Source organism: Narcine bancroftii, chromosome 1 (genome assembly GCF_036971445.1).
Source record: "Narcine bancroftii isolate sNarBan1 chromosome 1, sNarBan1.hap1, whole genome shotgun sequence".
Classification (NCBI taxonomy): Eukaryota; Metazoa; Chordata; class Chondrichthyes; order Torpediniformes; family Narcinidae; genus Narcine; species Narcine bancroftii.
In genome coordinates, this window is record NC_091469.1 from 189,360,389 (window position 1) to 189,375,505 (window position 15,117).

Sequence of the window (15,117 nt, forward strand, 5' to 3'; positions counted from 1 at the left end):
TCGTGCTTCTGAACTCCACCTCAAAACATTTTTCATGATTATTCTTCCCTTAAGGAGATCAACAGTGTTCCAGATGTTGTCTCCACAGTTCTCTGTACAATCAAAATGTTACCGTGCTATTTTCAACAGTTTCCCTCATATTGTTAACTTAAATAATTTTCTAACGTGCACATGAGCACAAGAAAACAGGAGCAGGAGTAGGTTATTGGGCCTTTAAGCCAACCCTGCCACATCACATGATCATGATTGACATATGCTGGCCTCGAATCCTCTTCCATGCCATTTCTCTATGTCTATCTATCAAATGTTTATCTACCTCCTCTTCCAATTATTCAGCTTCCACAACCTGCCAGGACAGAGAATTCTTGAGATTTACCACCTGTGAGAATAAATTTCTATGTCCTTTGGTTTTAAATGGTTGGCCCTTTTTAGTTATGTTCCCTTGTTTGAGACTCTTCTATTAGTGAAAATATAACATCTACCCTGTCACACCCACTAGAAATTTTGTATGTTTGAATGACGTCGCCCCTCATTTTTCTAAATTTCAAGGAAGACTGACTCACACTACTTAGTTTCTCTTGGTAGGGCAACCTTTCATTCCTGAAATTAACATATTGAATCTTCTTTGTACTGCCACGATTTGTACTTTGTTTTAAGGTAAGGGGACCAAAACTGTTTAGTATTCTAGGGCTCAGGCCTAGTTATTCCGGGTGAAGAGTCAGTGACAAGTGAAGGAGGGGTGTGAAGAGAGCGATTGGAAAGTAAGATCTTTAAAAGGAACTTACTGGGGCTCAGGCCTAGTCAGTCTGGGTGAGGAGTCGGCATCCAATGAAGGAGGGGCGAGCAGAGAGTTCATTGGTAGAGGTCCAATAAAAAAAGAGGGTAAGGTAAGGGAGTGGCCAGTGAGTGAATGGCTCAGCAAAGGAGTGGGGTATTGGGGCTTTGACTCGAGAGGCTTTGGCGAGCTGAGGTCAAGCTCGTCTGGATTAAGGTAGGCCTGTATTCTCTTATTTTATTTTTCTCTCTTTTGGAGGTGAGGGGGTGAGAGGAAATGAGTGTGAGAACAGTTTGCTGTTCTCAGTGCCAGATGTGGGAGGTCCTGGAGTCTTCCAACCTTCCAGATGTCCATGTCTGCACTAAATGTGCTGAGCTGCAACTTCTCAGGGACTGTGTTAGGGAACTGGAACTGCAGCTCGACGATCTTTGCCCTGGTCAGAGAGAGTGAGGAAGTCATAGACCAGGTGTAACAGCCAGGTGGTCACACCAGGGCTAAGAGAGGAGGATAGGTGGGTTACAGTTAAGAGAGAGAAAGGGAAGAGTAAGGTACTAGAGAGGATCCCTATGACTGTAACCCTTAACAATAGGTACTCCTCCTTGAGCACTGTTGGCGGGGACAGCCAAGCTGGAGAAGGCGTCAGTGGCTGTGCATCTGTAGCTCAGAAGGGTATGGAAAGGAAGAGGAGGGCAGTAGTTTTAGGGAATTCAATAGTTAGGAGGACAGATTGGTGATTCTGTGGGCACGCTAAGGAGATCCAGATGGTGATTTGCCTCCCTGGTGCCAGGGTCCGGGATGTAGCTTCCTGTGTCCAAGGCATCCTAAGGTGGGAGGGAAATGAGCCAGAGGTCGTGGTACATAGAGAGGAAGAGTGAAGAAGTCCTAAAAAATGAGTATAGGGAGTTAGATAGGGAGCTAAAAAGAAAGAACGCAAAGGGAGTAATCTCTGGATCACTACCTGTACCACGCGACAATGAGGGCAGGAATAGTATAAGGTGGAGGATGAATAAGTGGCTGAAGGGGTGGAGTAAGGGGCAGGGATTAGAGTTTTTGGGGAGGTAGGACCTGTACCGAATGGACGGGTTGCATCTGAATCCCAGAGGGACCAGGATCCTGATGGGGAAATTTGCTAGGGCAACTCAGGAGGCTTTAAACTAGAATGGTTGGGGGAAGGGAACTAAAGAAAGGAGAACAGCAAGGAGAAGGTTAGACTGCAAATAGAGAAGATTTGTAGGCAAAGTTTGGAGGTGGACAGACAGGTGATTGAGAAGGAAAATGATCAGTACAATGATGCAGGGGAGAGGATTGAAAGAAATAATAGTTGCCTGTAAAGATGGGGACAAACGAGAGAAAGATGTCAGAAATCTCTGAAATGCCTTTAATACTAGGAGTATTGCAAGGAAGCTGTGGTTTGACGCTTGGCAATATGACATGGTAGTGATCAGTGAGACATGGTTGACGGAAGGTTATGACTGGCAGCTAAATATTCTGGGATTTTGCTGCTTTAGGTGTGATAGAATGGATGGGCAAGGGGGGGGGGCTGGTGTAGCATTGCTTGTTAGGGAAAATATTACAGCGGTGCTTCAGCAAGATAGATTAGAGGGCTTGTCATGGGAGGCGGTATGGGTGGAATTGAGAAATGGGAGAGGAGAAGTTACACTTATACACTTAGTAGGGAGCAAGAAATAGAGGAGCAAATTTGTAAGGAAATAGCAGATATTTGTAATAAGCACAGGGTTGTGTTAGTGGGGGATTTTAATTTGCCTAATATAGATTGGGAAACATATTCTGTGAAAGGGCTGGATGGGTTAGAATTTGTAAAATGTGTGCAGGATAGTTTTTTTGCAGCAATACGTTGAGGTACCGACTAGAGAAAGGGCAGTGTTGGAGCTACTGTTGGGGAATGAGAAAGGGCAGGTGACAGAGGTATGTGTTGGGGAGCAATTCGGATCCACTGATCAAAGTACCATTAGTTTCAATATAATTATGGAAAGGGGTAGGTCTGGTCCAATGATTGAGGTTTTTGAGTGGGGAAAAGTCAGATTTGAAGAGATGAGAAAGGATTTGTTTTATGGGAAGGGTGTAGAGGAGAATTGGAGGTCTTTTAAAGGTGAGATTTTGAGGGTACAGAATCTCTATGTTCCTGTTAGGATAAAAGACAGAGCCAAAAGTTTGAGAGAGCCATTGTTTTCAAGGGATATTAGAAATTTGGTTTGAATGAAAAGGGAGGCCAACATTAAATCTAAGAAATGAGGTGTAAACGAGATGCTTGGAAAATACATTGATTGTAAAAAGAATCTTAAGAAAGAAATTAGGAAAACGAAAAGAAGGTACAAGATGGTTGTAGAAAACAGGGTGAAAATAAATCCAAAGGGTTTTTACAAATATGTAAATAACAAAAGGAGAGTGAAGAAAAAATTGGTCCTGTAGAGAATCAGACTGGATAACTATGTGAGGAGCCAAATGAAATGTGAGAAGGCTATTGAATTGTGCAGGATAAGGGAAGCAAAAGGGCTAATTATTAGAAAATGTAGGGATAAGAAAAGTGGGGGTTTTGAAGCATATAAAGGTGGATAAGTCTCCAGGTCCAGACGGGATTTTCCCCGGAACCTTGAGGGAAGTCAGGGAAGGAATAGCGGATGCTCTGACAGTGATTTTTCAAAAGTCATTAGAGAGGGGCATAGTGCCGGAGGATTGGCGTATTGCACATGTGGTTCCTTTGTTTAAAAAGGGTTCGAGGAGAAAGCCTGGCAATTATAGGCCTGTAAGTTTGACTTCAGTGGTCAGTAAGTTAATGGAAAGTATTCTTAGAGATAATATATATAAGTATCTAGAGAGACAGGGTCTCTCTTTATGTGTGGAAGGTCATGTTTGACAAATCTCGTTGAATTTTTTGAGGAAGTGACTAGGAATGTTGATGAGGGTAGAGCAGTAGATGTTGTCGATATGGACTTCAGTAAGACCTTTATTAAGGTTCCACATGGAAGGTTGATAAGGAAGGTTCAGGTGCTAGGTATTAATTTTGAGATAGTCAAATGGGTTCAACAGTGGCTAGAAGGTAGATACCAGAGAGTCATGGTGGATAACTGTCAGGATGGAGGCCGGTAACAAGCGGTGTGCCTCAGGGATCAGTATTGGGTCCCTTGTTATTTGTCATTTCCATTAATGATTTGGATGATGGAGTGGTAAACTGGATTAGTAAATATGCAGATGATACAAAGATAGGGGGAGTTGTGGATAGTGAAGAAGGTTTTATAGATTGCAGAAGGTTTTGAACTGCTTAGAAGAGTGGGCTGAAGAATGGCAGATGGAGTTTAATACTGAAAAGTGTGAAAAGTGCTTCATTTTGGAAAGAATAATCAAAACAGGACATGCAATAAACGGGAGCGCATTGAAGAATGCAGAAGAACAGAAAGATTTAGGAATAATGGTTCATCATTCTTTGAAGGTGGAATCTCATGTGGATAGAGTGGTGAAGAAAGCTTTTGGTATGCTGGCCTTTATAAATTAAAGCATAGAATATAGGAGTTGGGAAGTGATTTTGAGACTGTTCAAGGCATTTGTGAGGCCAAATTTAGAATACTGTGTGCAGTTCTGGTCACGAATTGTAGGAAGGATATCAACAAGGTAGAGAGGATACAGAGAAGATTTACTAAAATGTTGCCTGGATTTCAGAATCTAGATTACAAAGAAAGATTGAGTAGATTAGGTCTTTATTCATTGAGGCATAGAAGGTTGAGGGGGAATTTGATAGAGGTATTTAAAATTATGAGAGGGATAGATAGATAGAGTAGATGTGAATAGGCTCTTTCCCTTGAGGGTAGGTGAGATTCAAACAAGAGGTCACAAGTTAAGAGTTAGGGGCAAAAAATTAAAAGTAACATGAGAAGGAACTTCTTCACTTGGAGAGTGGTGGCTGAGTGGAATGACCTTCCGGAAGAGGTAATCGCAGCAGTCAATTTTGTCATTTAAGGAAAAGTTGGATTGGTATATGGATGGGAGCGGAATGGGGGGGGGGGGGTTATGGGCAAAGGGCAGGTAGGTGGGACTAGAAGAGATCACTTCGATCAGTACGGACCAGTGGGGCAGAGATGGTCTGTTTCCGTACTGTAATTGTTATATGGTTATATGCCTCAAGTGCCTGAACAATTGCAATAAAACCTGCATATTTTTAATTTCCAGCCTCTTGAAATGCTCATTGTGTTTTTTTAAACTTCTATTTTGTTTGGTGATTCAAGCCCAAGAACACCTGGATCCCTCTATTCTCAATTTTTCTTCATTTTAGATGATCTGCCTTTTGATTTCTCTCTCTAAAGATTATGAACTCTGACTTCCCACATTAAATTCCATTTGCCAATCTTTTGCCCGTTTGTTCAATCTATCTGAATCTTGTTGCAGAATCACAGTATCCTTATCACATCATTCCCTTGCACCTATTTTTGTATTATCAGCAACGTTGTAAACCTCCAGGTCATTAACATAATTTGTGAATAACTGTGAGGAAGAACTGATTCTTGATTAAATGTTCTGACTGGAAACTTACTAACAGTTACTTTTCTCCCTCTGATGCTGCTCAACCTGCTGAGCTACACTAGCAGATTTTCTTGCTTCAGGTTTCAGCATCTGCAGTGTCCTATCTCCTGATAAAATCGTCAAAGTGTGCTTCATCATGCTACTTCCTAACACCAGCTGGTGTTTGCATTTTTTCACTGATGAGATGAAGCAAGTTTGAGTTATTCTAGTAATGCTGTTTGTAAATTTGGGTCAGCTAAAACATCTGGATTATTCATAGAAATTTTCCTCCTCATGACTTGTCCACCTCATCTAGTGCAACCAGTGAAGATCTTTTAATCCTGCACTGCAGGTAGATTTATGCTGTTGTACATTTTAAAGATTAGTACAAATTAAATTAGAGGTCAGGGTGACTACAGCTGGGATAAGGATAGGTGGATTACATGCTGAAAATTGTGTTTTAATTAATTCTAGTTCTATCCTTGAAATAAAATGTTAAGCTTTACAAATGTATTTCTGTGCTTTTGGAACATAGGTTAGTGCATCATAACTGTAATGTGCTTTGTGTAGTTTATTTATACATCTCTTTCAAGTACAAAATATTTTACAAATTGTTGTGAAGTAATCACTCAATCATTTGGAATGTCAAAATACAATGTTTAAATCAAGGTAATATGGAAACCATTAAGGAAATAGTTCTCAGTTCAACTGGCTGTTGATGTGTCACAGTGTCATTTCTCTCCTCTGCCCAACCTTATGAGTCAGTTATATGCTACTTGTGTATTAGAGCTATTTGTAAATTAACTTATCCTTTTTTAAATATAATAAATTTGTGCTATTCTTTCAGCAAAATAATTAATGCAAAATTGTGTATGCAGATATTCCTTTGATTGAATGCCTTTCTTCCTTGGCAACTCCAAGCAAGCTGAGTCCTATAATTAGGAATTAGCAGCTGCTATTTGTACCACTTGAGGGAGCTAACCAACTTGATGCTAGGCCTCTTCCTAACATCTGCATGTAAAATAAACTTGGTCAATTGTCTCTAATTTCATTGTATTTTCTTTTTGTATCAATAAACAAAACTTCAATTTAGTTTATTCTCCTTAGCATTCACAACAAGGTCAATGAATATGTATACAAGTTAGTGTAAAGGGTATGACTTATTGGCAATTACAGGTTTCAGGGTCAAGATGAATGAGAATTAAATATCTGGGAGTATCAGGCAATTTGGTAAGATTAAGGATGAGATCAGGGTGATTGTGAAAAAACAATCACTCCCTAAAATAGTAGTGCTGGGTAAACTACTGGGCCTAAAGGTAAAGGAGACCCCCACTCCTGATGGGATGGAATGCAACCCAGGGTTCTGAAAGAAATAACAATTAGAGAAAAGTTTGTGATAAGTTACCAAAATGAAATGGAAAACAGGTTCCAGCAGATTGGAAGGCAGGAAATGAAACATCACAGTTCAAAGAGGGTAGCCAAAAGGTGGGTACATGTAGGTCAGTTAGCTTAATGTCTAGTTGAGAACAGAACATTACAGCACAGTACAGGCCATTTGGCCCTCAGTGTGTTGACCTTAATAAGCTGACTCAATAAACTAAACCTTCCCCACCTCACACCCATAACCCTCTATTTTTCCTGCATTCATGTGCCTTTGTAAGTGTCATTTACATGTCCCTATTGTACCAGCCTCCACCACCACCCCTGGTAATGCATTCCAGGCACCCACTACTTTGTTTAAAATTTAAAAAATCAATTTATCCTTGAATCTCCTCTCAGCTTGTACAGATATCCTCTGGTGAGGAATGCTATCATTAACAAAGAAAAACACCTGACAACTAGTCAGAAATTGGTCCATTAGGCAGATATATTGTGGATTCAGAAGAGCAGGTCATGAGAGAGGATCTTAAGGAAACAAATTATGAGAGAGAATGAAGCAGGAAAATTGTTTCCACTGGCACGTGAGAATACAGTTGGAGGACATGAATCTACTTCCCTGAATCTTGAATCAAAGACCTATGAAAAGGAACTGCTTTTCTCAGAGACTTGTGAATCTAAAATTCTCTACCCAAGGAAATTGTAAGGGATTCCTCATTATATTCAAGACTAATTTGCTTTTTTTTTTTGCAGAGTAGGAGGATTAAGGGTTATGGCATGGGGATGTGGATAAGTTGAGCTGAGTCTGTGGCCAGATCAGCCACAATCATTTTGAATGGTGAGCAGTAACTGGGCAGGTAGCCTACTTGTGTTCCTAATTCTTGTGTTCTTGAATTCATTAGGATATAGAAGAAAGAGAAGGGCCTCATTGAAATGTGTAAAACCCTGACAAGATTGAACAGTCTGGATATCCAGAAAAATGAAGCGTGTTTCTGATGGTGTAGAAGGTTTCAGAGCCTAAGAATATAGGACAGTGGTTCTCAACCTTTTTCTTTCCACTCACATAATATTTTAAGTAATCCCCATGCCATCGGTGCTCTGTGATTGGTAAGGGATTGCTTAAAGTGGTATGTGAGTGGGAAGAGAAGGTTGAGAACCACTGCTCTAGACCCAATTGTTACTGAATATTTTGCTTGAGAAAAATTGTCATTGATCCATTTCCTATGGAGTTATGAAACCGTGCATGAAACAAGTCAATTAGGTATGATTAAAACAGTGGTTCTTAACCTTTCCTTCCCTTACGAATCACAGAACACCTAAGGCACAGGGAATACTTAAAGTGGTATGTGAGTGGAAAGAAAAAGGTTGAGAACTACAGATATGTTTTTTTAATACTTTAGTTAAAATTTTAAGCCGCATTACATTCAAATGTATACAAATATAATAATTCATATACAAAAGCAATGTGTATATGCCAAACTGCATGAGTTTTTCAAGCTTTGTTGGGACCAAGGAAAACTGCCTCAGGACCTTCGTGATGCCACCATCATCACCCTGTACAAAAACAAAGGCGAGAAATCAGACTGCTCAAACTACAGGGGAATCACGCTGCTCTCCATTGCAGGCAAAATCTTCGCTAGGATTCTCCTAAATAGAATAATACCGAGTGTCGCCGAGAATATTCTCCCAGAATCACAGTGCGGCTTTCGCGCAAACAGAGGAACTACTGACATGGTCTTTGCCCTCAGACAGCTCCAAGAAAAGTGCAGAGAACAAAACAAAGGACTCTACATCACCTTTGTTGACCTCACCAAAGCCTTCGACACCGTGAGCAGGAAAGGGCTTTGGCAAATACTAGAGTGCATCGGATGCCCCCCAAAGTTCCTCAACATGATTATCCAACTGCACGAAAACCAACAAGGTCGGGTCAGATACAGCAATGAGCTCTCTGAACCCTTCTCCATTAACAATGGTTTGAAGCAAGGCTGTGTTCTCGCACCAACCCTCTTTTCAATCTTCTTCAGCATGATGCTGAACCAAGCCATGAAAGACCTCAACAATGAAGACGCTGTTTACATCCGGTACCGCACGGATGGCAGTCTCTTCAATCTGAGGCGCCTGCAAGCTCACACCAAGACACAAGAGAAACTTGTCCGTGAACTACTCTTTGAAGACGATGCCGCTTTAGTTGCCCATTCAGAGCCAGTTCTTCAGCGCTTGACGTCCAGTTTTGCGGAAACTGCCAAAATGTTTGGCCTGGAAGTCAGCCTGAAGAAAACTGAGGTCCTCCATCAGCCAGCTCCCCACCATGACAACCAGCCCCCTCACATCTCCATCGGGCACACAAAACTCAAAACGGTCAACCAGTTTACCTATCTCGGCTGCACCATTTCATCAGATGCAAGGATCGACAATGAGATAGACAACAGACTCGCCAAGGCAAATAGCGCCTTTGGAAGACTACACAAAAGAGTCTGGAAAAACAACCAACTGAAAAACTTCACAAAGATAAGCGTATACAGAGCCATTGTCATATCCACACTCCTGTTCGGCTCCGAATCATGGGTCCTCTACCGGCATCACCTACGGCTCCTAGAACGCTTCCACCAGCGTTGTCTCCGCTCCATCCTCAACATTCATTGGAGCGCTTTCATCCCTAACGTCGAAGTACTCGAGATGGCAGAGGTCGACAGCATCGAGTCCACGCTGCTGAAGATCCAGCTGCGCTGGGTGGGTCACGTCTCCAGAATGGAGGACCATCGCCTTCCCAAGATCGTGTTATATGGCGAGCTCTCCACTGGCCACCGTGACAGAGGTGCACCAAAGAAGAGGTACAAGGACTGCCTAAAGAAATCTCTTGGTGCCTGCCACATTGACCACCGCCAGTGGGCTGATATCGCCTCAAACCGTGCATCTTGTTTGGCGGGCAGCAACCTCCTTTGAAGAAGACCGCAGAGCCCACCTCACTGACAAAAGGCAAAGGAGGAAAAACCCAACACCCAACCCCAACCCACCAATTTTCCCCTGCAACCGCTGCAACCGTGTCTGCCTGTCCCGCATCGGACTTGTCAGCCACAAACGAGCCTGCAGCTGACGTGGACATTTACCCCCTCCATAAATCTTCGTCCGCGAAGGCAAGCCAAAGATATACCAAATCCCTCCTACTCCCATCCACCCAATACCCCTCCCTATCCCTACTACCTCCAACCCCAAAGAGAAGAAAGAAAGGAAGGAGATACACTCATCAGTAACATAATTAAGTGCTACGGAATAGGGTAATGCCACCACAACATGCTGAAGAAATTTCAAAACTTTAAACCCATATAATCCAAATAAGGGCTGCACATTTTCCAATTTTAAAAAAAGTATATATGTATCTTTATATCGATATCTATCTATATCTAGATATATCTATATCTATCTATATCTAGATATATCTATCAATTACATTCTATATAGATATATATATTCCATGCAATTGCTATGCTACAGCCAAGGCTAATCTCAAAAATGCAATTTGATACCTACTTAATCTCAATTTCAAACCCAACATTTTTACATTACCTAATAAAAATAATGATGGTTCTATCAACAATTTAATCTTAAAAATTTTCTCTAAAACCTTCATAAGTTACATCCAAAAAGATTTAATGGTATCACATGAATGAGTAGAATGTCAGAAAGAACTGACTTCTTTATGTCACTTAAAACAGAAATCTGAAGAAATTAAATTATATCTTGAATTTTTCAGGAGTTAAATATAACTGATGTATAAAATTATGATGAACTAATCGATATCACTGATATAGGATAAGCAATTTTGCATCAAAATGAGAAGGAATTTCTTCACTCAAAGCAATTCACTACCATAGAAGGCAGTTGAGGCCAAATGTTAGAGATCTAGTGATAGAGGGAGAAATCAAAAGCTGGGTACTGAATTTGAATTGGATTGATCCTTATCATGTGGACTGAGATATAGTAAAATGCTTTGTTTTGTGTACTCTCTAGGCAGAGAGCAAAAGGAGTAACAATAAAATAAGTCAAGTACTCTGGGGTATCGAGAAAAATGAGAAAGAATAGGGCAAGGTACCATGCAAGTGCATTCTCTTTTGCTGTTGAGAGATCCATTGAAGAGTCTGATCATAGCTTGAAAGAATCAGTCCTTGAATTTTGAGATTTGTGGTTTCAAGTATTATGGACGAGATCTTTAATATTAGTAACTCTCCTGAGACGCTGGGAGATATGGGCCAAGTTGATGGAGAGGAGGTTAATTTGCATGACAGCTTGAACTGTACTTGCAACTCTGCTGTTTCTTGCAGTCTTTGGTCAGAGTAGTTCCTGTGCTAAGCTGTGTGTTGCTTCTATAAAAGTTGTCCTCAGGGACATGCTGAATTTCCTCAGGCTTTTGAGAAAAGTAGTCTTTGGTACATTGTAACATTGTGGTTGGACCAAGTCAGGTTGTTGGTGATATTTCCTCTAAAGGGCTTGAAGCTCTTTACCATCTCCACATCAGCATCATTTATATACAAGATTGTGTGCGCCTCTCTGTTTCCTGAAACCAATGAACATGTCCTTCAATTTGTTGGCATTAAAGAATCTTGACACCATGCAATCAGACTCCATCTCATTACTCACACTGACTTGTTGTTGTTTAAGATCCAACCTATGACAGTGGTATCATCTGCAAATTTGTGGATGGACGTAGACCAGTGTTTGGCTATATTGTCATGAGTGTACAGTGCTCTCCATAATGTTTGGGACAAAGACACCATTTTTCTTTATTTTCTCCAGTGCTCCACATTTTAAATTTGTAATCGAACAATTCACCTGTAATTAAAGTGCATATTCCAGGCCTTATTCAAGGTTATCCGTCTACATTTTGGTTTGACCATGTAGAAATTACAGGTCTTTTATACATAATTTCCTCATTTCAGGGCACCATAATATTTGGGACATTGGCTTCACAGGTGTTTGTGATTATTTAGATATGTTAATTGCTTCATTGGTTCAGGTATAAGAGAGTTAGGCTTGTTTATCAGCTTTTGATCATGTTTGGAATTAGTAGTTGCCATTTTTCAGCATGAGGACCAGAGTTGTGCCAATGAAAGTCAAAGAAGCTATTTTAAGGCTGAAACACATGAATAAAACAGTAAGAGACATCACCCAAATGTTAGGATTGTCAAAATCAACTGTTTGTGGATCATCATTAGGAAGAAAGAGTGTACTAGTGAGCTCAGTAATCGCAAAGGGACTGGTAGGTAAAGGAAGATCTCCACTGCTGATGACAGAAGAATTCTCTTCATAATAAAGAAAAATCCTGAAACGTCTGTCCAACAGTGCAGAAACACTATTTGGGAAGCAAGTGTGAATGTGTCAGTCACTGCTGTCTGCAGAAGACTTCATGAACAGAAATAGAAGCTATGCTGTGAGATCCAAACCACTAGTTAACCACAGAAGCAGGATAGCCAGATTATACTTTGCCAAGAAGTATTTAAAAGAACCTGCAGAATTCTGGGGGGAAAAAAAGATATTGTGGACAAATGAGACCAAGATTCACCTGTATCAGAGTGATAGCAAGAGCAAAGTGTGGAGGTGTAAAGGAACTGCCCTAGATCCAAACCATACCACCTCATCTGTGAAACATGATGGTAGAGGTATTATGGCCTGGGCATCTACAGCTACCACATGTACTGCGCACTTATCTTCATTGATGATGTTACTGGTGATGACAGTAGCAAAATTAATTTTGAGGTAGAGAGAAACATCTGCTCAAGTTCAAGCAAACGTCTCCAAACTCATTGGACAGTGCTTCATCCTACAGCAAGACAATGATCCCAAACATACTGCTAAAGCAACAAAGGAGGTTTTTTTAAAGTTAAAAGTGGAAAATTCTTGTCATCTGATCTAAATCCAATTGAGCATGCCTTCCATATGCTGAAGAGTAAACTTAAAGGGACAAGGCCCCAAAACAAGCAAGAGCTGAAGATGGCTGCAATAGAGGCCTGGTAGAGCATCACCAGAGAAGATGCTCAGCACCTGGTGATGTCTATGACTCACAGACTTTAAGCAGTTATTGTATGCAAGGGATGTGCAACAAAGCACTTAACATGACTAATATACATACCATTGCTATGTCCCAAATATTATGGTGCCCTGAAATGCATAAAAAGTGCTGTCATTTCTACATGGTCAAACCAAAATGTACACAAATACTCTTTAATAATATTTGGAATGTGTACTTAGATCACATGAATTATTTGATTACAAATTTAAAACTGTGGAGGCTGGGGGCAAATGAAGGAAAAACATGTCTGTCCCAAGCATTATGGAGGGCACTCACTGTATTTGGAGTACTAAGTAAGTAACTAAGTACGTAACCTTACAAGCATTAGTGTTGGGGATTATTTTGAGTAGAGTGCATATATAACATCAAGTACAACCCTGAGATTCTTTCTCAGGCACTTATTGGTAGTGCAAAATAAAATTGTATATATGCAATCTGCACATGTTAACAAATATAAATAACTGCACGATACAGAGAAGAGAAAAAAAACAAACAATAAAATGCAAAAGTAAGAGTCCTTAAATAAACCTCTTAGTAAGTTTGTTGTTGAGGAGTCTGATGTTGGAGGGGTAGCTGCTGTTCCTGAACCTGGTGGTACCTATACTTCTTTCCTGATAGTAGCAGCAGCAACAGGACATGTGCTGGGTGGTGTGGATCCTTGATGATTGTTGCTCCTTCTTTGATAATGGAGAGGGTTTTGCATGTGATGTCTTGGGCTGTATCCACGACCTTGTTCAGGGTTTTGCACTCAGCATTATTGGTATCCACCAATACACTTTCCACCACACATCTGTAGAAATTTGCCAGGGTTTACAATGTAACAATATTAATATTTGGGGAGAATTTATTAGAGTAGGTCATATTCATACATAAACACATTTTAAAACCGATCTTATTTGAAAGACTGAAGAAATATTGAAGATCTATGGAGAATGTAAGCACCTTTCACAAGTAGGTGTTAATTGAACTGACTGGAGCCAGGATGACTACAAGTATCTTTCTGTAAAGTGCACAGAAAGGTCAATCTTGGATTGTTTACCTAAGAAAACAACTTGAGAAGAAGAAAGAACTCCTGTTGTTTGCCGGAGAAGATGGGGATTTTGTAAGTCACATGAGACACATGCTTTTCACTGGAGTGGCAGTTGGAAAAGAGAGAGAGTTGAGTTAACAGCTCAGTCAGTCAGTGTCTGGGACACTGACAAGTAACTGAAAAGTGCAAGCCAGGAAAAACTGTTTGAAACTGATTAAAGCAAGTTCCAGAGCAGTAGATGGCTGGAAGTGCTATCTGTCTGATGTTTCTTTTGAAATAGAGGAAGAAATGGAACTCTGTAGTAGCTTGAAGAAAGAGGTTACCATTTGAAAGACCCTGATGGGGCAAGTTTAATCAGTGAGACCCTGAGGTGACTAGTGGTGGTACCTCAGTTGTGGAAATCCTGGAGCAACAAATATCTCTCTCTGCAAACCCTACAAGAACCTTCCTGAGCGGTAAACATTTTCCTTTCAAGCACCAAGCCTGGTGAACTTTATACATGTTAAATTCTGTGCATAGTATGGTGATTGCCTGCAACCAGAGAACTTCGAAGAAGGAGATGTGAGATTGAATTGTGAACCAAATAACTTTTATTAAATCCACACACACACACACACACACACACACACACACACACACACACACACACACACACACACACATACACATGTGCTTAGAATTAGAAGGGGGTAATTTGGGTTGGTATATAGTTAAGTATAAGAGTTGTTATTTTTTTAATTCTATTTTCATGTTTGAAATTGATTAAAAATAACTTTTGTTTTGAAAGCCACTTGTCTTGGTGAATGTCTATTGCTGCTGGGTTTTGGGGTCCTTTGGGCTCATAACAACAATGTTATGCCAAACCTCTGCAAACTCCTGAGTAGGTGGAGGCACTGGTGTGCTTTCTTCACGATAACGTTAGTGTGTTGGGTCCAGTAAAGATTCAAGAACTTAAATTTGCTCACCCTCTCCACCTCTGATTCCCCCAGAGACCACTGGATCTTACACATCTGGTTTTCCCTTCCTGAAGTCAACAATCAGCTGCATGGTTTTGGTGACATTGGTGCACCAACAATAACTTTGCACTCATTCAGCCAAGTTTTCAATCTCTCATTTATATGCTGACTCATCGCCTCTTTTTTATACAACCCACTACCGTTGACTTATCAGCGTATTTATAGATGGAAGAGGAGTTGCCACCAATCCTTGCTGCTTCAGGAAGTCAAGTATTCATTTGTAGAGGAAGATGCTGATACCTACACTCAGATTTTGGAGATGAGTTTATTTTAGCTCAATAGTGTTGGTGGCATAGTAAATATTACAGTAAAATCCCCATTATCCGGCACCTCGGGGATCACA

The 15,117-nt window shown here is 40.6% G+C and overlaps 1 protein-coding gene and 1 long non-coding RNA gene across 4 annotated transcripts in view; one reads left to right on the top strand and one right to left on the bottom strand.

The window, feature by feature from the left end:
• Positions 1–15,117, top strand: part of qsox2 (quiescin Q6 sulfhydryl oxidase 2) — an 82,925-nt gene that overhangs the window by 50,459 nt on the left and 17,349 nt on the right. The gene's annotated exons all lie outside the window — the stretch shown is intronic.
• The window catches only part of LOC138736236 (uncharacterized), a 52,067-nt gene that overhangs the window by 33,852 nt on the left and 3,098 nt on the right, over positions 1–15,117 (bottom strand). The gene's annotated exons all lie outside the window — the stretch shown is intronic.